A 27,336-nucleotide genomic window follows, 5' to 3' on the forward strand; every position below is an offset into this window, starting at 1 on the left:
GATTAAGCTGGGTCTGGACAAGCAGGGCAAGGAAAGTGAGTGACAGGAGCATTATCATGGCACACTGCCTCCCATTGGGAAAGTTCATCTTCCTTCTGAAAGAGACGCCTTCAGGGATCATGGAATTTGAATTCCCTGTGAATTTGGTGTCATCTTAGCTTGACCAGCTCTGGAAGAACATATTAACCTCCTCTTGTGATTTTCAGAAAACCATTCTAATTTAGCAAGTAATTAAGGGTCACATGTAGGATAAAGAGCTAGATAAGCTTGGATTACGCACAGGAAGCTTTGTTTCCAAGGCAACCCGAGCAGAGGGGGTGTTAATGCTGAGGTCAGGCACTTAATGAACTGGGAATGGTTTCTGGCCGCAAAATGTATTCGAACCGGGCACGGCGAACTAACAACTGCATTGCCATTTAATGATTTGATGAGAGAAAACAAATGCCTACAGGGCTACTTATCGGGCAAACACTGCAGGAAAAGCTTACAGGCGGTGCCACCGTTCTGCTAAGCGAGGTCAGGAGAAGTCCAAAGCGATGACGCTTGGCCAGCCCGAGGTACTGCGGTCAGCAGGGCTGGATTTGGTGGCTTCCCGGTGCGAAGGTGTCGCGGTGTGCGTCAGCCGCCGCCGCTGGCACGCTCGGCCGTGCTGCGCTCCGCGCCTCCCCAGGCATCGCCCGGCGGCGTTCGGCGCGCTGCAAAGCCAGACCGCTCTTCCTGGAGCTCCGGACGCAATCCGCTCCCGGGACTCGAGACTCCGCGAGTTAATCCCTCGGGGCATTTGACAGGGCAAATCTCACACACAAATGCCATGCGCACGGGTAAAGTGGCCAAACAGCTCATCTCCAGCAAAATAGATGGATTTAGTAAAACACGGTAATGTTTTAAAAAATGATTCTGGCATTGTTTTGTTCTGTATGCCTAAGGAACAGCTGGGAATGAGATTGCTGTGCTTGAAGAATATTAGAGAGTACAGAAATTGGAGATGAGCCATTAAGTACCTTTTCAGTTCACTTGGACCTTAGCTCTGTGAGAGAAAGAATTGCACCGGCATTTTTCAGAGCTTTCTTTAAAACAAGCAGACATTTTCTGCTTTTTGGGACAATCAGGATATTCCGTAAGGCTGGGGTGTTCTTGAGGCAGGAACACAGGCACCTCTAATTTTGTGCCACGCTTTTTTCGAAATATGTGGATGCATAAATCACGGCAACTTTAGAGGCCAGCTGATCTCTCTTTTTCTTCTGTGTAGCCTTGAAATAAAAGCAGGTGATTTTACATTAGGCTACCTGTTTGCACGGTGGAATTGAAACACTCTGCTCTTTCAAACAGGAACTGTAGGACTTTCAGTTAAGGGTAACTGTGCTGAAGGTGAGCTGGCAAAACCTGAGCCGCTCACAATGGTAAAAAACAAACCAACACACAAAAAAGCCACCAACCAAAAAACCCCAAACCAAGCTAACGAACAAACATCCAGAAGGGAATTTACCTTCTTTGCTCACAGGTAGACAGAAGAGAAAAAAAAAACCAAAAAAACTAAAAAAGTAATAACCTTAAATAAGTTAAAAGTTTGAACAGCGGCAAGGAGAATTTATGCAAAATATTAGGGGATATTTTGCTTTTCTTCCAACTGCCGAATACCTGGCGAGAGGGCCAACAAGGCTGTAGCCTTTCTACACAGGACTTTTGAGGATGCCATCACATGTTGTTTGGTTGATATTTTTTTGAGACACAATTTGATAATTATTCCTGGATCAAGGCTAAATCTTACAAATAATAGCTGGACATCAATTAAAAGGCATCATGGCTTCCACAGCCCACTTAATAAAAAAGGCTAGATTTCAAAAGGATGCATCAATTGGGTGCTAAATCCACTAAAGGAACTGCAAAGAGCTTAACATGCTTGGCAAAATCAAATGCCTTAATCCAACTTTGGCCTGTAGAAGCTTCAAGGTGGCAATTACTGGTTTGATAGCGACCAGAGTCAGGCCATCTGAGATGGAATCAAGCTGCACCATCTTCACTTTCCTCTTCAGTGAGAGATCCCCTTCTAACATGTAGTGCTGTGCTTGCTGGGTGGCTCTTTTTTATTTGAATTTTATTAAAATGAACAATTGGGCCATTCATGTTTATCTCAAACAGGGATGAGCTGAACAGATTTAAAACCATCTAAACCTCTTTGAACATTAGGAGTTGTCAAATTTAGAATCTCTTTAATAGAATGACCCAGAAGCGAGCCATAAAAACCGTGTGAGCATCCCTGACTTTGAACTTTGCCTTCTGGACTGCAGGCTCTGGATGAGCTGTTCATGTGATTCTCAGCACAGCTTGAACCACCCAATTTCTCACTGCTGCCCCTCTTCTGGTTGTGTGACAAGTCCCTGTCACTTGTCAGATGTCTCCCCCAGACTCGCCTCTGCTACACTTTTGTTATCTCCCTTGTTTTATCTCCCCTCCCTACCTTTGCTGATTTCTTTCTCCGGCACATTTCTCTCTGTGCTGACTCTAGGTCGTCCCTCAGCTCTGCCCAAGTTTCCATGTCCTTGCTGTTTCTCTAAAGCGTGTCCCAGTCTCAGTGGGGAGGGCAATTTAGGGCATGATCCCCAATGCATCTCTTGAAGAACAGAGAACCATACAGATAATTCCATTTGCAGTGCAAGCTCATCACTGCCGCTTGTCTCTGTTTCTGTCTGTGAGCAGGAAGGAGTTCTCGGTGGGTTTGGTAACCAGAGGAACAAGCATGGGGAAGTCCCCTTCCCCTGAGTTTTACTGAGAAGAGCTCTTGGAAACACCACGAAGAAACCCGTGGAACCCAAGGGAGAAGAGACCATTGAGACACCCGCCCCAAATTCTTTGCTGTCACCCCTTGTGGTTTTTGCCTGCAAATGAAATTTGTAAACCTATTAAACATTACCCCATGTGAATTCTTACCAAACTAACATTTCTAGAGTGACCCAAGCCAAGGAAAAGCCATTTTCAGATTACGAGAGGACTTCCCAGCCTCTCCTCTGCTGCTTGCTTGCTTTCTCCAGCTTTACTGATGTCAGTGATTGCTGGATACACTGCCATCTGCCACCTCTCCTGCAGGGATGGCTGCCAAATTCCCTCTGAGGTCAAAGATGAGGATTATTGGCCCCTGATGGTAGGGGCCACAGATGACATGGCCTGAAAATGCAACCAGGTCCCAGCAGAAACAAACGAAAGATGCTCCACTCTAGCAAAGGCAATGCTGATTACAGAGGTGATTTGGCTCGTGGCACTCCAGGAGCTTCGCAGCCATTGAATTGCTCTCTGTGTCTGCAGGAAAATGCAGGGTTTGCCAGCTTTGCATCTTTCTTGGCTGTTTTATAGCTATGGCTGGATGGCTATGCGCACCTGTTTGGAGGAACTGGTTGTAACTTTGTTCTCTAGGAAATGTCTTTCCAACAGCCAGCAAGAGATCCCTCGTTTTCCTGACAGCCAAAAGAAAATAAGTGACCACGCATTAAAGTGGAAAGAGTCCAGTTTAGAATGTGAATAGAGCTACAAGTTATCAAGCATAAACACAAACCCAAAGAACTCGCTGTTTGTATACTGATTGAGTTTTCTATACACAGGTAAAAAAATTTAAAAAAAAAGTGAGGAAAGGAGGAGCCCTGACACTTTATTACTCATCTACATAAATAGATAATCAAAATTGTCACAACTGAAAAGTTCATTGTCTTCTTGAGCTGACTGGAGGAGTCTCAGCTCCACTTTCCTCTTTTCATCCAACAGGAAACAGCTTAGCTGCTGGATTTTGAAGAATTTTGAGAGTTGACTGTTTGTCCTGAGCCTGTGCCAGAGATTCCAGACCTGTCATCATAGGGCAGCCTCTTCCTGGAGGCCTAAAACTATTGCTTACTTGGACAAACAGCCTGGAAAAGCATCCTGTGCCCACGTGTGTGCCTAGATTGGATATAAAGAAATTCAGAAACAGCAGAGGACTGTGTTTAACACAGAGATTTGCAGTGTCACCTTCAAAAAGCTCACAGAATTATTTCTGAGCCTTGTCAGGCAACACCAACAATACAGCAAGGCGTTTTTGTACTCTCCTTTGGCACTCAGAATACTCTCAGTAGCTGGGAACTACAGAATTGGTCTTGAAAACCAAGAGCTGGTATCAACCCACCTAGAGAATACATGGAAAATACAGAGTGTTTAATGTCATGCTATAACCCTTTTTTAGGAAATGCATTTGCATATGGCAAAGGCAGAAGCTCTGGCTCCAGCTGTAGTGACAACAGGTCAACAGGTTTAATACTCTGATGGCAGAACTTTAAATTAAAAAAAAAAAAAAAAAAAAGAAAAAAAGAGAAAAAACAAAGAGAATGCCAAGGATGCTGGCCAAAGTGTGGGCATTCATTTAGTGCTGGAATTGTCTCTTTCTCTCCCAAAACTCAAACCTTCATAGCTATTTCCTTCATGCAGTTGTTTCCCTTCTCGGTTTAGTTTCGAACCACAGGAGTTGGTTTGGGTTTTGAGGATGGTTGGTTTTGGTGGAATGGTTTTGGTTTGGTGTTTGTTTTTTTTTTTTGTGTGTGTGGTGCTTTTTTGGTTTTGGTTTTTTTTTTTTTTGTTTGTTTGGTTTTTTGGTTTTTTTTGGTTTTTGCTAAGCCCTCATTAACTCCACTCACGCTGTCTCACTCTGTTTGCCAGTGGTTAAGTAGTGCTTTTTTTAAAAAGCAACCAATTAGCATCTCATCAGCTTCAATTAGAGGAGACAAAAGCAGTGTAAAGATAACTCAATGAGAGGGGGTGGCACAACATCATGTAATCACTTAAGACAGCGGTGAGCATTCACTGTACTGGTTGTGCCGGGCTGGACCTATTCACCTTTTCCTGCTTCCTGCTTCTTTCTGGATGCATTTAAGACTTTTTTTTCTTTTTTTCTTTTTTTTTCTTTCCTTTTTTTTTTTTTCTTTTTTTTTTTTTTTTTTTTTTTTTTTTTTTTTTTTTCTGGGAAGCCAGGCCTCCCAGGAGTCTCAGAGTCTGTCATTCAGGGCTACCTGTTTACAGCTCAGCGACCAGAAGGACCTAAACAATCCTATATTGTACGCCCAGTGCTTCCTTAAACTTAGGCCTCTACAAAGGCATGTTTTCAGAAGCTGGGCAGAATAAGTTAAAGGCTGGCTTTATACTCATTAAGTGTTCTGCTTGTACTGTCTTCTAATTACATGGCAGGGCAACAATGTCTTTTTTTTTTTTTGTCAATGGCGTTCTTTGGAGCAGTTAATTTGGTGCCTGTACTAAATGCCCCCAAACATTAATTAGTGTGGAAGGAACCCTAATTTCCTCGGCAGCTTTCCTCTCCATTTACTTCCCTTGTTTTCACATAGGCTTGGATGAGCCTCTATAATGAAATTACCTCATTAATGCCTTTATTCTTTCAAAGTAATTCATTCAAGATCTACCATTTAGTTTTAATTTGATGCTGTCAAAAGCAAAAGGTGCATTCATGTCTTTGATTAGTGCATTTTTTTCCTCTCTAAAGAGTGGACAGATTTAAATTATTAAGATGGCAAGTAGTGAGTTATAATTGGATACAAGCAGCACTTCAGTGAATATTAAATGCTTTCAAAGCCTGGCCTATCTGCTCTGCTGACTATTAACTGTGTCCAGTGAGTTCTTCTGTGGGGTTTGAATTAACGGCACATTAGCTACTGTGAAGCAAATGAAGTTTAATTTTGTTTATAAAAAACGTTGCAGTTGCATTTATCAACATGACATTTCCTTGTAGCAGAGCTCAGTTTGCCCCATTATCCTACCCTGACCTCATTGCTTGGTTAGTCCAGCTCACACGGGTGCTCATCCTGTGCTCAGCCTTGCAAAGTCTGGACACCTACCTGGGTATGGCTTGGAGGATAAGACCTGGGAAACTCTAAATATTGCCACCTTAACTACATTTAACCACCCCGATAATTTGTTTACAGAGTAGAGGGGCACAAAATGTATTTATGATTAATGGGGAATGCACAGGCATGGACTGAGCAGGGACGATTTAACACCAAATCTTTGATCTTTTAATGTCTCCATCCTTCCTCCTTTCAATCACAGCTCACGTCAGAAACTACCTGAGATGCATCAGAGAAACACAGATGGCAGAAGACTTCTGCAACCTGCTTGGCACATGCAATTTAGGACTAATTACTTAGACTCTATTGGGTGGGTGCAGTGCTCCTAGTCCTCGAAGATCAATCACATACTTGGGCCAGGAGCTCTGCAGGGCCCTGTGCTCCCAGGGCCTTTCAGTTTGGAATATCTCCAAGGATGGAGACCCCTCAGCCTCTCTGGCTACCTGTTGCAGTAGTTACCCGACTCCAGATGTTTTCCTTCAGTAATTGGCAGGGAAATATTATATATTCAGTGCAAGCATCAACTGTAATAGGATAACTCGAATTTATAATATTTTATTGATAACATCTATAACTTTATATTGTATTACATATTTATTAAAATATCTGATATGTTCAGTGCATATTACATGGGATATGTGTAATACGTAGATAGATATTATACATCTATTATGACTGCAATCACAAGGCACACACAGAGCTGCGCTGTTTGTATTTAGAATCTTTCCCACCTGTGCTGTAAAAGCATCTTGGTTTTTTTTAATTTTTTAAATTAATAAAAAAAAATAATTAATTTCTCCACCCAGCAAGAACAGGAGCAAACCTTTGTATTTATTTGTTCCATGGTGGAGCAAGATCAGGGGAGTTTTGAAGTAATTTCTCAATGCATGGCTTTCACCATAAGCTGTGTCTCACTGCCCTCTCATGGCTGGATTACCCATGGATATCCCACTCCCATCTTCCTGAGGATCTTGCACCACTGTTCCGGCTAGCATCAATCATCTCTCTGAATTCCTGCCCCTCTCGGCACAGCCAAACACCACAACTCCATCATCCCAAAGGACCTCCGGCGTTTGCCTCTTCACCCCCGCCCTTTTCCAGCAGGCACGGGTAGGAGCGGGCTGTCAGAAATGTCATTCTCTAGGCAGTTCGTCCCAGCCGATGGGAATGGAGCACCCGGCGACAGGGACACGACCGCACCTCCCACCCGGCTGAGCCCGCAGCCCGTGCAGCCCGCACCGAGCGCTGCGGGGAGCTGGAATTCTCCCTGGGGGAACCCTGCCCTGCCGTGCCCTGCCGTGCCCTGCCCTGCCGTGCCCTGCCCTGCCCTGCCGTGCCCTGCCGTGCCCTGCCGTGCCCTGCCGTGCCGTGCCCTGCCCTGCCGTGCCCTGCCCTGCCCTGCCCTGCCCTGCCGTGCCCTGCCCTGCCCTGCCCTGCCGTGCCCTGCCCTGCCCTGCCCTGCCATGCCCTGCCCTGCCCTGCCCTGCCCTGCCCTGCCGTGCCCTGCCGTGCCGTGCCCTGCCGTGCCCTGCCCTGCCCTGCCCAGCCCTGCCCTGCCCTGCCGTGCCCTGCCGTGCCGTGCCCTGCCGTGCCATGCCCTGCCGTGCCCTGCCCTGCCCTGCCCTGTCGTGCCCTGCCGTGCCCTGCTCTGCCGTGCCCTGCCCAGCCCTGCCCTGCCCTGCTCTGCCCTGCCCTGCCGTGCCCTGCCCTGCCCTGCCGTGCCCTGCCCTGCCCTGCCCTGCCCTGCCCTGCCCTGCCGTGCCATGCCGTGCCCTGCCCAGCCCTGCCCTGCCATGCCGTGCCCTGCCCTGCCCTGTCGTGCCCTGCCCTGCCCTGCCCTGCCGTGCCATGCCCTGCCGTGCCATGCCCTGCCCTGCCCAGCCCTGCCCTGCCGTGCCCAGCCCTGCCCTGCCGTGCCCTGCCCTGCCCTGCCGTGCCCAGCCCTGCCCTGCCGTGCCATGCCCTGCCGTGCCCTGCCGTGCCCTGCCCTGCCCAGCCCTGCCCAGCCCTGCCCTGCCGTGCCCAGCCCTGCCCTGCCGTGCCATGCCCTGCCGTGCCCTGCCGTGCCCAGCCCTGCCCTGCCGTGCCCTGCCGTGCCCTGCCCAGCCCTGCCCTGCCCTGCCCTGCCATGCCGTGCCCTGCCCTGCCCTGCCCTGCCCTGCCCTGCCGTGCCCTGCCCTGCCCTGCCCTGCCGTGCCCTGTCCTGCCCTGCCCTGCCCTGCCGTGCCATGCCCTGCCCTGCCCTGCCCTGCCCTGCCCTGCCGTGCCATGCCCTGCCCTGCCCTGCCCAGCCCTGCCCTGCCATGCCCTGCCGTGCCCTGCCCTGCCCTGCCCTGCCGTGCCCTGCCGTGCCCTGCCCTGCCGTGCCCTGCCCTGCCGTGCCCTGCCGTGCCCTGCCCTGCCCTGCCGTGCCCTGCCCTGCCCTGCCGTGCCCTGCCCTGCCGTGCCCTGCCGTGCCCTGCCCTGCCCTGCCGTGCCCTGCCCTGCCCAGCCATGCCCTGCCCTGCTCTGTCCTGCCGTGCCCTGCCCTGCCGTGCCCTGCCCTGCCCTGCCATGCCATGCCCTGCCCTGCCCTGCCGTGCCATGCCCTGCCCTGCCCAGCCCTGCCGTGCCCGCAGCCCCGGCCCCGCGGCTCTCGCCTCCCGGCAAAGCGCGGCCGCCTCCTCCCGCGGGCAGCTCCCCGGCTGTGCCAAGGGCAGGTGGCGGTGCCAGTGGGGCACACCAATGCCAGGAACCTCCGGCTGTTTGCAGGCAACAATCAGCCGAGCAGGGATGCTTTTCCACTAGAAGGGGACAACCAGGGACAAAACTGAAGAGGCTGGGGCGGCGCAGCCCCCAGACGTGCCCGGTCTGCAGCTGCCGCACGCTTCTGTGGCCAGACAGGACCCAAATCCACAGCCAGAGCAGCCTGTGCTCATCTCCAGCCACGACCAGGCCTCCAGTGCCAGGCTCTGTCAGCCCCGTCTCCTCTCCATCCTGAGCTACCGGTGCCTGAGCCATGCTGGCAGATTAAATACCCACGAACAATATTGCCAATATCAGATTTCTCTGCCAGTTAAGTGTATCACTTTCTCCTACCCTCCCAACAGAGACCTCCTCATTCCACATCCCAGTTCCGGGAACACCACCTTAGCCCTGGGCTGGGAAAGGAAACACAACAAACATTCAAAAAAGCATCCCTGCCTTGAGGCTGTCAGGGCCTGGGAGAAGACGCTTCCCACCACCCTCTTGGCCTTTTCGCACTCCAAGTGACTGAGGAAATGCACATTTAACCCCCGAGAAGACAGGCTGGAATGTTGTCCGCACACCAAACACCTCAGCCCCAAGCACCAGCTCTGGATTGCACTTCACAGCCTCAGTCAATGCCACGTGGGAAAGCCAGGTGAATTTCCTTCACTGAGACACAAAAAACGACAGCAAGGGCTCTCCCAGCTGACCTGGCCCTCCTGGACCGCTGCATCACTGAACAAGATAATCCACCATATCTCATTCTGCTGTAGGAACATAGTAGGAGCCCTTGTTAAAGCATATGTATTGGATAAGTGGCCTGGCCCCAGTTCTAGTTATTCTAAACGAGCTACAGCTGCGAAGGCCTTAGCTGGGCAGCAGCTGTGGCTTGTGAAGGTTAGTAGGATAAAAGGGGGTGGGTTGGGAGGCCTGGAGGATTCCTGATGAAGCCACAAGGAACAGCACGGCAGACAAGAGCTGCATGTGAGAAAGCAACGCAGAAGGTATGGACTTCAGAAATAATATAACAACAGTATGGTTACAACGTAGGAAAATACTGCAAGCCTGGGGTCTGTGGTTTAAAAGCTACTTTTAGACCAGCAAAAAGGTCTCTGGCTGGGACAATTCCCTAAATTTACTGGCAGATCCCAAAATCTGTTTCCAGGTGCATAAAGACCTAATGGAAAAGCTGAGCACACAGGCGTTCAAGGTACTTTGGGCACAGGTTCCCTGAACTGCAGCAAAATGGTCCCACGTCTACACTTAAGCTGCACCCCCTGCACTTTGTGTTTTCCAGGGCAGTGACCCTGCCCGAGAAGGCCAGGGAGCCGTTCTGGGAGTGAGCAGTGGCGCTGTCAGAGCCTGCAGCCTCATCCCGATGTGTGCCACTCACCGTGTGGTTCCCGAGGTGGCACCTGGGGACGGGGCTGGGGCAGCAGCTGGACCAGCGGTGTCCAAGGGCATTCCCAGGCTCAGGGACTCCTGTCCCAGCTGCACGGGGAGGCAGGGGAAGCTGTTACACCCAGATTATATTGCCATGAGCCGGAGCACTCCAGGTCACCCTTGAGAGAGTGCAGAGAGCAGGAAAAAGACGCAGCACTGATCCTGCTCCGTGCTTTCCCAGAGGGGCATGAACACCATTCCATCCTGACCCTGAGAGCTCCAAGGAAAAGAACTACTGAGATGGCGCAGAGGATGCCACTTTCCTGACGCTCCTGCCGCAGAACCTCAGCTCAGCAAGTTTCTGTGGGAATCAGAATGATCTTACTAGGTCAGAAGCTGCATGTCCCTAAAGTAATCCCTTGGGAATGTGAAGCTTCCCACTGGCATTTTTTGCTCCAATGTACACTTTCAGTGCAGCGAGTGTTTAAATTGGAATGAAGTGGCTTGGTGGCAGCACAGCACTATATCAGGGACACTGGGAGACTCACCAGACAACATTCACCATGGACTCACCATGGACTCCCCATTCCCATTGTTCCAGCTGCAGCATCCTCATTTCTCACAATTCTGTTTCAAGGACTCCTCTCAGGAAAAGGATCTCACTAGTCCCAGCAGCAAATACCCGAGGCAATTTTTACTCCATCTGAACAGCAGGAATGACCAAGAACAGCTGCAGTCATAGGAAAAGCAGGGGATTGTGATGCTCAAACACCTTCCCTGGCGGAGGCTTCAGTTCCTATGACCCTGAGCAGCTCTGCCTCGGTCCCCGTGCTGCTCCAAATGGTTCCCTGGGGTTCAGCTCCAGCTCTTGGCACCTGTCCATCCCCACTGCTCCGACAGGGCAACACCCGAGCAGGTACAACCAAGGGCACACCAGCTCCTGCAGCACAGCTTCTTGAGCTTCAGGGCCTCTGATTTTTGGTAGAGATTCACTGGAATATATTTATAAATTCATTTTGAAATATGCCCTCTTGATCTACTATACTATATACAGGAATATAAGAAACTCTGAAGACACATCCGAAAGTTTTGAAAGTAACGCTGTAAGGCTTTAATCTAGGAATGGACCAAGCTGTGCCCTGAAACCATGAGAGCAGCTGCAGGGGCTGAAGGCAATAGAAAGGGCTCTGTGTCACTAAGAAGTTAGTTTTTTAAAAAAGCAAAAAATATGGGTTTTTTTCTTCACTATTATATTCCCTGGTGGTATATGGTGTGTTGTTTTATTTCTTGGTATTATTAACTCTGTGTAAATTGTTTTTTGAGGGAAGCTGACTTTCTGGATGGGTTGGTTTCTATTTGAGGCAGGATTAATTTCAATAGGATTCGTTCCTAGATTTCTGATGGGTATTACTGGGATTTTGGTTTTGTTTACTGTATGTATGAACCTAGAGCTTTGGTAGGGCCAGCTGGGCTGCTGGAGTTTTGGTTGTGAATTTATTAGATGGCTTTTGTTAAATGCAGTTTTTAATTTTTGAAATGTTTTTCAATGTAGTGGTCTTAAGGTGGTTTTTAAGAATTCATTGTATTGTTTTATCTTGTTTGTAGTTGGTGTATGATGAGGGATGTGGTGTGACTTCTTGAAGGCTATGGTTTTGGTGTTCCTAAGTTCTGATTTCTTTCTGGTTGGATAGTTTTTTTTATTTTTATTTTTTGGGACAGGGGCATTTATATGGTGGGTTCTTATAGGCAACACGTTTTTTAATTTAGGTAGTGATGGTTTTTAGTATTTTAATGGTTTAGGTTTTTTATTTTCATGGGTTTTTTTTGTTTTAATTTTTTCAAAGAACTTTTATAGATGATAGATTATTATTTGTGCATTAGCAAAAAGGTAGAGCTTTGGGGCCTTTTTTTAGTAATGTTTAGGGTCAGTTGTACAGTTTTGAGTCTAGTGAGTTGGTTTGATTTAATTTTTATTGGGTGTTTGTTTTTATTAGCAGTTGTGTCATTTTCAAGGTGTATTTGAGTTTTTTGGGGTTTTTGAGATACTGGTTTAGGAGGAAGTTTATGATGAGCATGTGTGGAGGTTTTGGGCTACTTTATAGTGGGATTTAAAATTTGTTTACAGTTAGGTTTATTTGAGTTTTTATTAGGGTTCAGTGTTGTGGGATGTTTGTTCCGTTAGTAACAGAAATAGGTTTTGTTTTGCTGTGCTGCGATGGGATGGGCGTGTGCTGCGTGCCGGCGCTGACAAAGGTACAGTATTGTTGTGGCTCTGGTGCGTCGGGTTAATGAACTGACATGGTTTAATGTAGAGATGAAAATAGAAATAAATATAAATTTAAAAATAAATATAAAATTAGAGTGGTAAACATAAATATAGATAACAGATACATACATAGAACTATAATATATGGTATATAATTGGAACATATTATCATATAGGTAAATGATAGTCTGTTTTATATATATATATACACAAAGATATATAAATATAGATTATAGGTATAAAAATATTTAAATGGAGTTAAAGTAAATTGGGGGTTTTTTAGGTTATAGGCTGGGGTTTTTAAATAAATGATAGAAATACAATATAAATTCAGATATACAAATATATATAGAAATACAAATATCTATACATATTTAATTTAAATAAATATAAGTAAAAAATATATATATAATACAGAAAATATATATCTATGATTATATTAGAAGGTATTCTCTCTAATATATATAATATCTATGAATAGAATAAATAAAACTATCCATATAAATATCATTATAATTTTGAAAAATAAATTTACTTCCTAAATTTTAAATCTGGTTCAAATAAAGGGGTGTCCTTGGTTTTTATTTGGTTAGAGGCAGGAGTTTTATTTTAAATAATCTAAGTAATATAGAAATGTGGATCTTAAGATAGAAAGATATAATAAATATATAAAGAGAAATTGCTAAACTATGACTATAAATTTAAATATAAATATATGTAAGTAATATGAAGAGTTGTAGTATAGAATATAAATAATATTATATGGCAATATAAATTGTAAATGGGAATATAAATATAAAAACATGTAAATATAGTTTAAAAGAAAGGCCGGGTTTTTATTTTGAATATTGTAAGTGCTCCAGAAGTAAAAACCTTGACGCAGAAATATTTAATCAATATAAAAAATATGAATAAAAATATATAAAAAATATAAATACCTACTCACATCGGATGTAATATAGAATATAAATTTATTTATAAATTGACATTGGTAAAGATAAATGCATAAGTAAGCAATATACATTAATATACATTATAAATACAAATATGAATATAAAAATTGAACATGAGGATAAAATCTATTTAAATATTGTTTAAAACAAAGGGTTGGGGGTTTTTTTTGTTCTTCTTGTGTTAGAGGCAGGGTTTTTATTTTAAATAATATGAATGTAGATATTATTGTTATATATTTCTAAATATTGAGATATACAATCAAGGTATAAATATATTATATAACCACAAAATCTAAATAAATACAAATAATAGGAATAGATGTAATGAAGAATACAAATAACAGTATACATAAGTATACATTTTAAATGTAAATGTGAATATGAACCTGAAAAATAGAATTTAAAAAAATATTTAAGTACAGTTTTGAAGAAAGGGGTTCTTTCTGGCTTTAATGTGGATGGAGGCAAAGGTTTTATTTTAAATAATTCAAGTGTTACAGAAGTAAAAATAGTAACAGAAATACATACTTACTATGTAAAAATATTTATAAAAATATACAAATAAAGTTTTAGGGATATATGCAATATGGAATAGAAATGTATTTATAAAAAGAAATGTATAAATGGACAGTGTACATCAATATACATTGTAAATAGAAATGTGAATATTAGTATGAAAAAATATTTTAAAAAATATTTAATTATTTTTTAATTTTTTTTTTTTTGTGTTGTGTTTTGTTTGGTTTTGTTTTGTCTTTTATCCTATTAGATTAGAGGCAGAAGTTTTTTTTCCCTCTTCCCGGTTGTTTTGGGGCATGTATTTCAGAGCAGTTTTCGGCGGGGGTCGCCCCTGTTCTTTTTTGCCGCCTTCGCTGCCGCAGCCCCGAGGCGCGCTGCGCCCCCGGCTGGGGCGGGCGGCAGTGCTGCCGCCTTGTGGGCAGAGCGCGGTACTGCAGGCGTGCAGCGAGAGGCCGCCAGCTTGGGAGTGGCGCGTGGGCGATGTCGCGGAGTTTTGGTTGACCTTCTCAAGATGGCGGCGAAAAGGGCGGGAAAGTGGAGGACCGGGTGGGTGTTTAACTGCACCGCCTGCACGGCATACCGACGTCATGGCGGCCCCGACGGATTTTTCTGTGGCGTTTCATGTGTACCCGAGACATGCTGTGGGCTCAGCTGCGCCGCGGGCGGGCGTATTTTGGCGGGTTTGTGAGAGGCATCTGGGTAAACGCCTCGCTGTGCCGGGGTCCTCTCACGTCGGCTTTCCCGCCCTGAGGGAGCCGAGCCGGGCCGAATAGTTCCGAAGAGCCGAGTGTGGCCGGAAACAGCCGAGTTTCCCCGAAGAGCCGAGTGTGGCCGGAAACAGCCGAGTTTCCCCGAAGAGCCCACTGTGGCCGCAAACAGCCGAGTTTCCCCGAAGAGCCCAGTGCGGCCGAAAACAGCCCAGTTTACACCAAGAGCCGATCATAGCCGACTGCAACCGATAGCCGACTGTAGCCGACTTGAGCCGCATTTAGACAATGTGCCGAATACGACCGAGTTTAGCCGAACCGTGCGCAGTTCAGCCGAAGAGCCGAACTGAAACGAGTTTAGACCAAGAGCCGAAGCAAGCCCAATTCAGCCGAGTTTCATTCAACAGAACCGAACGACGCCGCAGCGCTCTGCATGCAGTGCGCCTGTGCAGACGACAGGGGGCGCTGTGCCTGCAGTGCGCCGGTGCAGACGGCAGGGATCGCTGTGCCTGCAGTGCGCCGGTGCACACGGCAGGGGGCGCTGTATAAAGTATAAAATATCAACTATCGATAAGAAGGGATAAAAGCTCTCTGTCAAGTGCAGCTGTAGAAAATTTCAGGCTCCCAGGGAATAAATCGTTTTCTTTAAATCATTTTCGTTTTGGAGTTTTTTTTACTCCCAGGTAGCCTGAAAGTTACTACTGCTGCTTTTTTATTCTAAAGCTAGAAAGGAAAACCAAGATTAGAAATGCAGGGAAAGAAAGAAAGTAAGAAAAAGAAAAAAAGAAAATAAGGAAAGGAAATGAAAGGAAGAAAGAAGGAAGGACAGGAAGGAAGGGAGGAAAGAAGGAAGACAGACAAAAAAAACCCAAAAACCAGGAGGGCAAGGAGAAACCTAGGGAAAAAAATAAAAAGAAAAGAAAAAAGAAACCAACAAAAAACAAAGCCACAGAAAAAAACCTCGGGATGGGCGAGAAACACCCCCCCTCCCTGAAAAATCCAAGATGGGCAAGAAAAATCCCAGAAATACCACAGAAAAAAAAAAAACAGGAAAAAAACCAAAATAAAGACAAAAACAAAACAAAAAAAAAAAAAACCAAAAAACAACAACAAGATGGGCAAGAAAAAAACGCAGAAGAAAACCCCAAGATGGGCATGAAAAAGCCCAGAAAAAAAAAAAAAAAAAAAAAAACAGAAAAGAATTCAAGATGGACAAGAAAAATCCCTGAAAACAGACCAGAGGAAAACCCCAAGATGGGCAAGAAATAAAATCAGAACAAAAAACCAAGATGGGGAAGAAAAAATCCAGAAAAGAAAAAAAAATAGGCAAAGAAAAACCCAGAAAAAAAAAAAAACACCTGAAAAAAAAAAACCCAAGGTCGGCAAGGAAAAACCAGAAAAAACACCAAGATGGGCAAGAAGAAACGAAGAAAAAACCCAAGAAGTGCCAGAAAAAAAAAAATCAAGGAACAAGGCAAGAAAGAGAGGCAATAAAGGCCACAAAAAATTCAAGAAAAAACCCAAGAAATGCCAGAAAAAGGTACGAAAATGGTTCTGCCAGGTGCGATCAAGGTGAGCGGGTTCAGATTCAGGTCCAGGAGATGAACAAGTGTCAGATTAGTTTGGGGCACTGCTGTGCAATGCAGCCGTGACAGGATTTATGTTTAAATATAGTTTAAATAAATTGGGGATTGTTTGGCTTTTATTGGGGTATAGGCTGGAGATTTCATAAAAAATATAAAACTAGAAATCCAAATATATCATATATATGTCGATATCAATAAATATTTAATACATATAAATATAAGTAAAAGAAATCTATTGTGTCAAAAGAATATATCTATTATTATATAAAAAGGTATTCTCTCCAATATATATAATATCTATAAATATAATAAATGAAAATTTCAAATATAGGTGTGAATAGAATTATGACAAACAAAATTATTTTTAAAATTTTAAATGTGTTTTAAATAAAGGGGTGTCTTTGCTTTTTATTTGGTTAGAGGCAGGGGTTTTATTTTAAATAATATAAGTACTATAGAAACGTAAATCGACATACAGAAATATATAATAAATATATAGAGATATAAAACCAAACTATGAATAGAAATAGAAATCTATGTAAGTAACATGAAGAGATGCAATATATAATATAATTTTTATTATACAGTAATATAAATTCTAAATATAAATGCGAATATAAATATGAAAAATATATGATGGGGGCTCGGAGCAGCCCAGGTGTGAGCTGTAATGATGATGGGGGCTCGGAGCAGCCCAGGTGTGAGTGTGAGGATGATGAGGGCTCGGAGCAGCCCAGGTGTGAGTGTGAGGATGATGAGGGGCCGGCTCCTGCCGGGGCGAGGCTGTTTTAGGGGGAGGCTTTGCCTCAGCTCCCTTTTGCATGGAGCTGCTGAGTGGAGGGGTTTATGGGGCGCTCCCGGCGCTGTCTCATGGAAGGACTGCGGGAGCTTCCCACAGGGTCGGGGGCAACACCTGAATCCGCGCTTGGGTACGTGGAGCATCGCTTAAAGGAGGCGCCGAGGGACGAATCTTTGTGCCGGGGAGCAGCGGCCGAACAGGTGAGCCCGTGTGGGTTCGGAGCGGGGAATTTTCTCCTTCCCCTTTGCAATTTCATCTTGCCAGTCCCTCCCCGGTTCCCCAGGAACAAAAATGGAGCTTATGAAGACAAAAGGAATTAAGGAGAAGGAAGCAGCTCCTCTTCTTTTATTGTCTGCGTTTGACCTGAGGGGATCCCTCTTGACTTGTGGTTTGAAGGGTGTTGATTGCAGGAAAAGCTGCCTTTTCCAGGCTGTTAGGGGTATCCCGGGGGTGACAGGGAATCCCTGCGTTCTATTCTAAGGGGAATGGGAAAAGTATTCTTGTGGTATTCTGGGTTTGATTTGAAGGCAGCCACCCCATTTTCACCACCCTCGGGTTTAAATGGAGGGGGCAGCCCTTGTGTCCCTCCTTTTGAAGGGTTTGAATGGAGAAATCGCCCTTCGAAATCGCCCTTTCCCATCAGTCGAAGGCTTTCATTTGGGGAGCGCCCCTTCTTTTCTGCTCTCCTAGGGGGTGAAATTGGAGGGGAGAACACATTTCTTTGCCCTTGTTGAAGTGAGGTGCGCCCCGTCTGCGGTTTCGGGGCTGGCTTGCGGGAAGCCGCAGCTCCGGCAGCGTTTGCAGGGCTGCAATGGGGCTGTGCCGCTGCATTGGAGGGCGCTGCCCGTGCCCGCGGCCCGGCGCGGAACGTTCCCGCTCGGGAGCGCTGCTGGCACGGCCCGGGCAGCTGCCGGGGCGCACGGGGGATTCGGCGCGGCCGGGCCGGCCGAGGGCGGCAGTGGCGGAGCCGCGCCGGTGCGAGCCGTGCGGAGCCGAGCGGAGCCGGGCCGGGCCGGCCGAGGGCGGCAGAGGCGGCGCGGGCGCTGCTGCGCCGGCCCGGGCGGTGCCGGCCGCTCCGTCCGCTCCGGGCGCGGGGCTCGGGCGCCGCCGGTAGCCCCGGGCCCGGTGCCGGCCCCGCCGGGCAGGGGCAGCGGGCGGGGCTCCCCGGGACGGCGCCGGCCCCGCGTGCCGGAGCGGCCGCCGCAGGAGCCGCTTTCCTGCCGGGAGCCGCGCTCCGTCCGGGGCCGGCAGCGAGCGCGGGGTTCGGCCGCTCCAAGTTCGGCGGTGCCGTGGCTCGGAGGCGCTTTGGAGGCGTTGGTGGCATCGCTGGGTTCGGTTTGCAGCGGGTGTCCGCTAAGGGATACGGTGTTCTTCCTGAGCGGGCACGGTTCTCGGTGCCGGTAGGGATGATAATGGTTTGTTTTGGATTGGGTTTTGTAGTCGGATTTTTTTTTTTTTTTTTTCCGGGTATTATGTTTAGAAGGGCGCGCAATGTTTTTTACGGGTCGTAGCGCGAAGCAGCGGTTCGGATTTTAATTCTGTTGCGGTGGCTTTTATTAGCGTGAGTGTGTAGTGTTTGTTTCGGGGGGCTTGGGGAAGCGTCCTGTCGTTCATAGCAGCGGGTTTTTAATCTTTATAATTGCATGTGTGTTTATCGTCTTCCAGGGCTTTTATTTGTTTGGTTTATTTGATTGTAGTGTATGTTTTATGGTTCCGGGTAATTTGGGGGACATTGTATGGTTACGTTTGTCTTTAGTCTTTGTGTTTGTTTCTAGGTGGTATTTTTATTTTGATAGCTTGAGGCACTATGGGTTTATTCAGTTGGGAATAATTTTTTGGTTGCAGATTTAAGTTTATCTGGTTTTTGGTATTATTCTTGTTGTTGGTTTCTTTATTTTCTTTTTTTGTTGTTGTTGTTGTCGTCTTTTAATGTATTTGAGTATTGTTTATCAGGGGTTTTTTTGGGAACATGGGTATTTACATGGTGGGTTTTTAAAGTATTTATTTATTTGGGTAGTTAATTTCTTAGTTTTTAGTGGTTGAGATGTTTTTCCATTTTGTTAATTAGTTCAGGTTTTAAAGTTATTTTTTCCCAAGAGAGGTAGTTGTAAGGTATGACATCGGGGAAAAGCCTATGTTGTTGCAATGTTGTTGTTGTCAAAAGTTAATTTTTCCTTCTTTCTTAGCCAGTAGTTAGCTTTTTGCTTTATTTTTGTAGTATCAGTATTTTCTTGTTTTAAAAACTGCTTCAAAATAACTTCAGTGGCTGGCCATCAGTACCTTGTTCAGATTTGCCTATTTGCTTGTAGCTAAAATGTTCACGTGTTGTTTATCATTGTATTTAAGAAACTGCTGCCCAGCCAACTAATAACTGAATATCTATCTGTCTGGGACATGGGGAGAGGATTTAGGTAATGTCTTTGTTTCCAGAAAAAAGTTCCAGTGTAGTTTCTAAATAGAGGAGAAGAGGGTGAAGACTCGGGGCTGTGATGCCGTTGGGGCACCCCAAGGTCCCCAGGAGAGGGAGCCCCACTGGGGTGCAGGAGCAGGTGTGTTCTCATGTAATATAGAATAAATTATAAATATAAATATGAAAATCATAAATATAAAAGTATTTTTAAATACTTAAATAAAGTGGGTTTTTAAATTTGTCAATAGGCAGTGTTTTGATTATAAAAATTATAAATACAAATAATATAAAGGTAGAAATCTAAGTATAGGAATATATCATAAATAAATAGAGATATATATATATAAAGTTTAAAAACATAAGAAAAAATTAGTTGTAGCAGTAGATATGATACATAATATAAATAAATACATTTATAGAATTTTTTATATATTATATATAATTATTAATACACTGCATCAAAAGAAACTATAAATATAAATGTGAATATAATTATACTAAGTATAAAAATATTTCAATATCGTTTGAAAGAAGGGGTTTTTTTGTATTTATTTCGTTAGAGATGGGGGTTTTATTTTGCATAAAAGAAGTATAATAGAAATAAAAATTTAAATATAGAAATATACAATCTATAGAGAAAGATATTTATAAAAACACGAACGAACGACGCCGCCTTCGGCCGAATGGAACGAGCTCAGCCGAACCAAGGCGCGACCGGCGGAGTCTGACGGCCTCGAGCGAACCGAGGCCAGGCTTGCGAGGCTGCCTGAACCGAGCCGAGCTCAGCCGAACCGAGCCCGCTGCTCTCGTGCGCGCTAATTAGCGCGAGTGCGGTCACAGCCCAATGAGCTCCTGTGCAACGCCGCGCTCCCGATCGTGTCCGTGCGATGGCCGGGCCGCCCGCGGGACGCGGCAGCAGGAGAGCCCTGAGTCGGGCGAGTTTAACGTGAGGCGCCGCCGCTTGCCCGCCCTCAGGGAGCCGAGCGGAGTCGCGTCGAGCGCACTGAGCGGCTCCGAGTTCGGCCGAAGCGAGGCGAGCCGAGCCGCGCCGAACGTACAGAGCGGCTCCGAGTTCGGCCGAAGCGAGGCGAGCCGAGCCGCGCCGAGTGCACTGAGCGGCTCCGAGTTCGGCCGAAGCGAGCCGAGCCGCGCCGAAGACGCGAGTACAGCCCACAATAGCCGAATGCAGCCGACAATAGCCGAGTTTAGCCGAGCAGCTGTGAGCCTTGAGGTGAGCGTGCATCATTGCCGGCTTGGGATTGAGTGAAATGCGCTAAGGAAACCAGCTCTGGGGAGGGAGGCAGGGAAATCCTCTCTTACGTTTACCAATTCTTCCGTCAAACTCATCACGGCACGACAGCGTGAGGACTGAAAGTGTAAGAAGATGTGGAGGGAAACAGAATCTGACAGGAGCATCAAACGAACGAATTTTGCTTTTTGCTTGGATGTAAACTCAGAAGTTGTAAGGAATTTGGGAATGAGAAAGGACATTTCAGAAGTAGAAGAAGTTGTTGTTACAGTCCTGGCAAAATGTTTTGTTCTAGCTTATAAAAGAAGTTAGTTTAAATTAAAAAAAAAAAAAAGTGGGTTTTTTTTTTCTTCACTATTATATTCATTGGTGGTATATGGTGTGTTTTATTTCTTGGTGTTATTAACTCTGTGTAAATTGTTTTTTGAGTGAAGCTAACTTTATGGATGGGTTGGTTTCTATTTGAGGTAGGATTAATTTCAATAGGTTTCTTTCATAGACTTCTGATGGGTATTACTGGGATTTTGGTTTTGTTTACTGTATGTATAAACCTAGAGCTTTGGTAGGGGCAGCTGGGCTGCTGGAGTTTTGAGTGTGAACTTATTAGATGGCTTTTGTTAAATACAGAATAATTATATAAGGTAACAGCAAATTACTCAATTACCCAATTTATCCAGCTATGTAACCTTACCACAAAGTTTTATATCTTGCCAGTTTTCGGTTCTTCTGCTCCAAGTAGTTGTTGCAAAAAAGAAAGTATTGCTATTTTTCTGAAGAACTTGCTTCTATAACAAGCCCTTTACTCCCCTTGAATCTGAGTCAGAGCTAAACAGCTGCAGCTGCTCTGAGGGCTTGGTGGGATTAGCCCCCTCCCTTTTCCTGGGTGGCATGGGAACGAGAGGCGGGGCACAATCAGGGGTATATTAACCCCAGCCGTGGCTGAGGGGCTTCATTCCCTCTCTGGGAAGTGCTGGGGTAAGAGCTCTCCTCCCATGTCAGCGAAGAGGCTCTTTCAGCTCGTCTCAGCTTGTTTTCAGCAGGTGTTTCTGGCCATCTAAAGCACAGAGGCTTGGAAGATTCTGTGAAGAAAACAGCATAGAACACAGGGAATATTTAGGTTTGTGATTTTGGGTTTTGTGTCTAGGGGTGGTAAGGTGCCTTTGTAATTTTTGGTTTTGCTCTGTATTTTTTTTTTTTTTTTAAATTGAGGAGTGAGACTCCCTGAAATACCAAGCTGTGTAAGCACAACAAATCTTCAGCAGATTCATGATGTCTTAAGAGAGATCTGCCCCGTGTCAAGGATGATGTTTGAGATTGAGGCTTCAGGTGAGTTGAGGATTGTGACTGGGAGAGGGAGGGTGATCAGGTATCCAGTTAGGAGTTCTTGGGAGGGGGTTTGCAGGCAGCAGGGTGAGAAAGGGTGTTTATTTGTTTATTTGAGGCCCCCCCACACACAAGGCTGTTCAGAAGCCTAGCAGAGGCATTCCCATGTCTTGCAGCACACAAGGTCCTCCACTGCACTCACAGCAATGCCATTTAACTTTGCCTTTCTCTTACCCAGGTAGCACCCCTAATGAAGGCCACAGCCTTGGAATCAGGATGGAGCTGGAGCCTGAGGGAGCCAGGCACACTCAGGAAAGGGCAAGTAGCTGCCTTGCAGGGATTTGGCCCGCATAACTCTGGACTCACACTTTGGTTTTGGTTTTCTTTCTTGTAGCTGACCAAGAGGCTCATAGGCGCTCACGAGGCCCTCCGAGGCAGAGTCATTTCAGGTGCAACGTGGATCCACATCACCGATCATCCAAAAGATAAGTTGGGGGCCACGGCCTGGAGATGAGAGAATAGTGGGTTGGGAGTTCTTGGGGCAGATTTAAAAATGAGCAGAGGGAAAAGCATTCTTCTCCAAGGGGCTCTTAGGACAGCTAAAGGGAGAGGCTCTACTTTTGATGGCAGCTTTCAGGCGGGCAGTGCAGAACAGCTCCGGTGTGCGTCGTGTTGTCCGGTGTGCTGTGTTCCCTAGTGTGTCTTTGGGGTCCCTTTTGCCTTCTCCCCTCGCGGCCCTCACCGCAAGCATGATGTGTCGTGTTTCTTGTCCCCCTGTTTGTCACGTTCTGTGTCACGGGTGTCTGCAGGTATTTGTGCTGGAGCTGTTCTGCCCTGCCGCATGGCCTGCTGCAATAGGAGAAGCCTGCGGAGTTGAGCCCAAGTACACCCCGCATTACAAATTTCTAGATGCTATTCCTAGATTGACATAAGGTGTTTCCAGCTTGAGAGTTATCCTGGTGGTGTTTGACATATGTTCTAACTTTCTTTCAGGTGCAGATGCATTCCATGTGTGGCAGAGGGTCAGGGTTAGGAGGTGCCGGGCCTTCTTAGGAGCGCGGTGAGTAGCAGAGTGGTGGGGTTTTGGCCGATGCGGTGCCAAGGTCAGGCACTGATGTTTGGTTCTCTTTAATCTAGCTGTCTGAGAGACACCAGCCCGGTGCCAGCAGGACCTTCCCAGCTGACGAGGTGGCCTTTCTATGCACCTGAGATGGACTGGCATCCCCAGATGTCTGAGAGATAAGTAGAGGGCTGTGACCCACAGAGGGGATGAAGGCATGGTGCTGGTCTGGGAATTACTGGGAGGGGTTTTTGAGTCCAGTTTGGAGGTGGGGGGTGTTCATGAAGTGGCCCCTTAGGCCCCATAAAAGCCACGTCTACCTTTTGATCCCAGTGCTGAGGAGCACAGGGCAGAGCAGTCCCGGTGTGTCTCGTGTCACTTGTCTGTTGTGCATTATGTGTTGTTTGTGTATCCCATGTCTTTTACCTTAGGGGGGCCTGTCAGAAACCTTGGCATCCTTGTTAGCATCTGTGATCACTGCATTCCCTGGCCTGGCAGCCCGGCCACAGAACTTTTGACTGGGGAGCTCAGACAGGCATCAGACCCTCTTCTCTCTTTGGAAGCATCCAGTCAGGTGTCTTGTCAGGTCTTGTTCTGAGCTGTCCGGACAGCTATGCCCCACCTGGATCCATTATGGTGGATTAGGACTTGTAAGAATGTGAGGGCAGGCAGAGGATTCTGACCATAGGATTCCTAGGCATCGATCTTTGCTGTTCTTGAATAAATCCTTCAGTTAGCATCTTCTTCCTCCAGGGTTCTCTGAGCCTCATCAGCTGACCGTCAGTTTGAACTCAGTCATCTCCCTTTGCATTCTCTCAGTCCTTGCAGCCATTTTCCTTGCCAAGAGATTTCTGTTCCTGTTGTGTCCCCGTTGTCTGTCCTGTCCTGTCTGTCCTGTTTCACGGGTGTCTGCACACATTTGGGACGGGGCTGCTCTGCCCTGCCGCACAGCCTGGTGCGATAGGAGAGGGCCCGGGGACTTGGAATGTGTGATGTGGGGTGTAGTTGGACTCTAGGTGGAATTTGTAGATGGACACAGGATATCTGGAGCTCCTCAGTTATCCTGCAACAGTTTGACTCTTGTCCTAACTTTCCTTTCAGATTGAGGTGGATTAAATCTGTGCCAGAGGGCCCCATCCCAGGTGAGGGGATTGCCGCGAGCAGGTGAGGCCCCATTTGTCTCTGCAGCAGAAGTGTGTATGGTGACTGTGTTCCAGCACTGTTCTTTGTCTTTGTTTTTAGGAAATAAATCTGGATACCAGCAGCCTAGGTGAGCAGCGGAGAGAAGTGGTTGTTATTGCTCAGCTCTCAAGCACAACAATTTTCCAGCAGATGGATCATGTCGCAAGAGAGATCTGCCCCGTGTCAAGGATGATGTTTGAGATTGAGGCTTCAGGTGAGTTGAGGATTGTGACTGGGAGAGGGAGGGTGATCAGGTATCCAGTTAGGAGTTCTTGGGAGGGGGTTTGCTGGCAGCAGGGTGAGAAAGGGTGTTTATTTGTTTATTTGAGGCCCCCCCCACACACAAGGCTGTTCAGAAGCCTAGCAGAGGCATTCCCGTGTCTCGCAGCACACAAGGTCCTCCACTGCACTCACAGCAATGCCATTTAACTTTGCCTTTCTCTTACCCAGGTACCACCCCTAATGCAGGCCACAGCCTTGGAATCAGGATGAAGCTGGAGCCTGAGGGAGCCAGGCACACTCAGGAAAGGGCAAGTAGCTGCCTTGCAGGGATTTGGCCCGCATAACTCTGGACTCACACTTTGGTTTTGGTTTTCTTTCTTGTAGCTGACCAAGAGGCTCATAGGCGCTCACGAGGCCCTCCGAGGCAGAGTCATTTCAGGTGCAACGTGGATCCACATCACCGATCATCCAAAAGATAAGTTGGGGGCCACGGCCTGGAGATGAGAGAATAGTGGGTTGGGAGTTCTTGGGGCAGATTTAAAAATGAGCAGAGGGAAAAGCATTCTTCTCCAAGGGGCTCTTAGGACAGCTAAAGGGAGAGGCTCTACTTTTGATGGCAGCTTTCAGGCGGGCAGTGCAGAACAGCTCTGGTGTGCGTCGTGTTGTCCGGTGTGCTGTGTTCCCTAGTGTGTCTTTGGGGTCCCTTTTGCCTTCTCCCCTCGAGGCCTTCACCGCAAGCATGATGTGTCGTGTTTCTTGTCCCCCTGTTTGTCACGTTCTGTGTCACGGGTGTCTGCAGGTATTTGTGCTGGAGCTGTTCTGCCCTGCCGCATGGCCTGCTGCAATAGGAGAAGCCTGCGGAGTTGAGCCCAAGTACACCCCGCATTACAAATTTCTAGATGCTATTCCTAGATTGACATAAGGTGTTTCCAGCTTGAGAGTTATCCTGGTGGTGTTTGACATATGTTCTAACTTTCTTTCAGGTGCAGATGCATTCCATGTGTGGCAGAGGGTCAGGGTTAGGAGGTGCCGGGCCTTCTTCGGAGCGCGGTGAGTAGCAGAGTGGTGGGGTTTTGGCCGATGCGGTGCCAAGGTCAGGCACTGATGTTCTCTTTAATCTAGCTGTCTGAGAGACACCAGCCCGGTGCCAGCAGGACCTTCCCAGCTGACGAGGTGGCCTTTCTATGCACCTGAGACGGACTGGCATCCCCAGATGTCTGAGAGATAAGTAGAGGGCTGTGACCCACAGAGGGGATGAAGGCATGGTGCTGGTCTGGGAATTACTGGGAGGGGTTTTTGCGTCCAGTTTGGAGGTGGGGGGTGTTCATGAAGTGGCCCCTTAGGCCCCATAAAAGCCACGTCTACCTTTTGATCCCAGTGCTGAGGAGCGCAGGGCAGAGCAGTCCCGGTGTGTCTCGTGTCACTTGTCTGTTGTGCATTATGTGTTGTTTGTGTATCCCATGTCTTTTACCTTAGGGGGGCCTGTCAGAAACCTTGGCATCCTTGTTAGCATCTGTGATCACTGCATTCCCTGGCCTGGCAGCCCGGCCACAGAACTTTTGACTGGGGAGCTCAGACAGGCATCAGACCCTCTTCTCTCTTTGGAAGCATCCAGTCAGGTGTCTTGTCAGGTCTTGTTCTGAGCTGTCCGGACAGCTATGCCCCACCTGGATCCATTATGGTGGATTAGGACTTGTAAGAATGTGAGGGTAGGCAGAGGATTCTGAGCACAGGATTCCTAGGCATCAATCTTTGCTGTTCCTGGAATAAATCCTTCAGTTAGCATCATCTTCCTCCAGGGTTCTCTGAGCCTCATCAGCTGACCGTCAGTTTGAACTCAGTCATCTCCCTTTGCATTCTCTCAGTCCTTGCAGCCATTTTCCTTGCCAAGAGATTTCTGTTCCTGTTGTGTCCCCGTTGTCTGTCCTGTCCTGTCTGTCCTGTTTCACGGGTGTCAGCACACGTATGTGCCGGAGCTGCTCTGCCCTGCCGCATAGCCTGGTGCAATAGGAGAGGGCCCAGGGACTTGGAATGTGTGATGTGGGGTGTAGCTGGACTCTAGGTGGGATTTGTAGATGGACACAGGATATCTGGAGCTCCTCAGTTATCCTGCAACAGTTTGACTCTTGTCCTACCTTTTTTTTCAGATTGAGGTGGATTAAATCTGTGCCAGAGGGCCCCATCCCGGGTGAGGGGATTGCCGCGAGCAGGTGAGGCCCCATTTGTCTCTGCAGCAGAAGTGTGTATGGTGACTGTGTTCCAGCACTGTTCTTTGTCTTTGTTTTTAGGAAATAAATCTGGATACCAGCAGCCTAGGTGAGCAGCGGAGAGAAGTGGTTGTTATTGCTCGGCTCTCAAGCACAACAATTTTCCAGCAGATTGATCATGTCGCAAGAGAGATCTGCCCCGTGTCAAGGATGATGTTTGAGATTGAGGCTTCAGGTGAGTTGAGGATTGTGACTGGGAGAGAGAGGGTGATCAGGTATCCAGTTAGGAGTTCTTGGGAGGGGGTTTGCAGGCAGCAGGGTGAGAAAGGGTGTTTATTTGTTTATTTGAGGCCCCCCCACACACAAGGCTGTTCAGAAGCCTAGCAGAGGCATTCCCATGTCTTGCAGCACACAAGGTCCTCCACTGCACTCACAGCAATGCCATTTAACTTTGCCTTTCTCTTACCCAGGTAGCACCCCTAATGATGGCCACAGCCTTGGAATCAGGATGAAGCTGGAGCCTGAGGGAGCCAGGCACACTCAGGAAAGGGCAAGTAGCTGCCTTGCAGGGATTTGGCCCGCATAACTCTGGACTCACACTTTGGTTTTGGTTTTCTTTCTTGTAGCTGACCAAGAGGCTCATAGGCGCTCACGAGGCCCTCCGAGGCAGAGTCATTTCAGGTGCAACGTGGATCCACATCACCGATCATCCAAAAGATAAGTTGGGGGCCACGGCCTGGAGATGAGAGAATAGTGGGTTGGGAGTTCTTGGGGCAGATTTAAAAATGAGCAGAGGGAAAAGCATTCTTCTCCAAGGGGCTCTTAGGACAGCTAAAGGGAGAGGCTCTACTTTTGATGGCAGCTTTCAGGCGG

The sequence above is a fragment of the Melospiza melodia genome, chromosome W (genome assembly GCF_035770615.1).
Source record: "Melospiza melodia melodia isolate bMelMel2 chromosome W, bMelMel2.pri, whole genome shotgun sequence".
Classification (NCBI taxonomy): Eukaryota; Metazoa; Chordata; class Aves; order Passeriformes; family Passerellidae; genus Melospiza; species Melospiza melodia.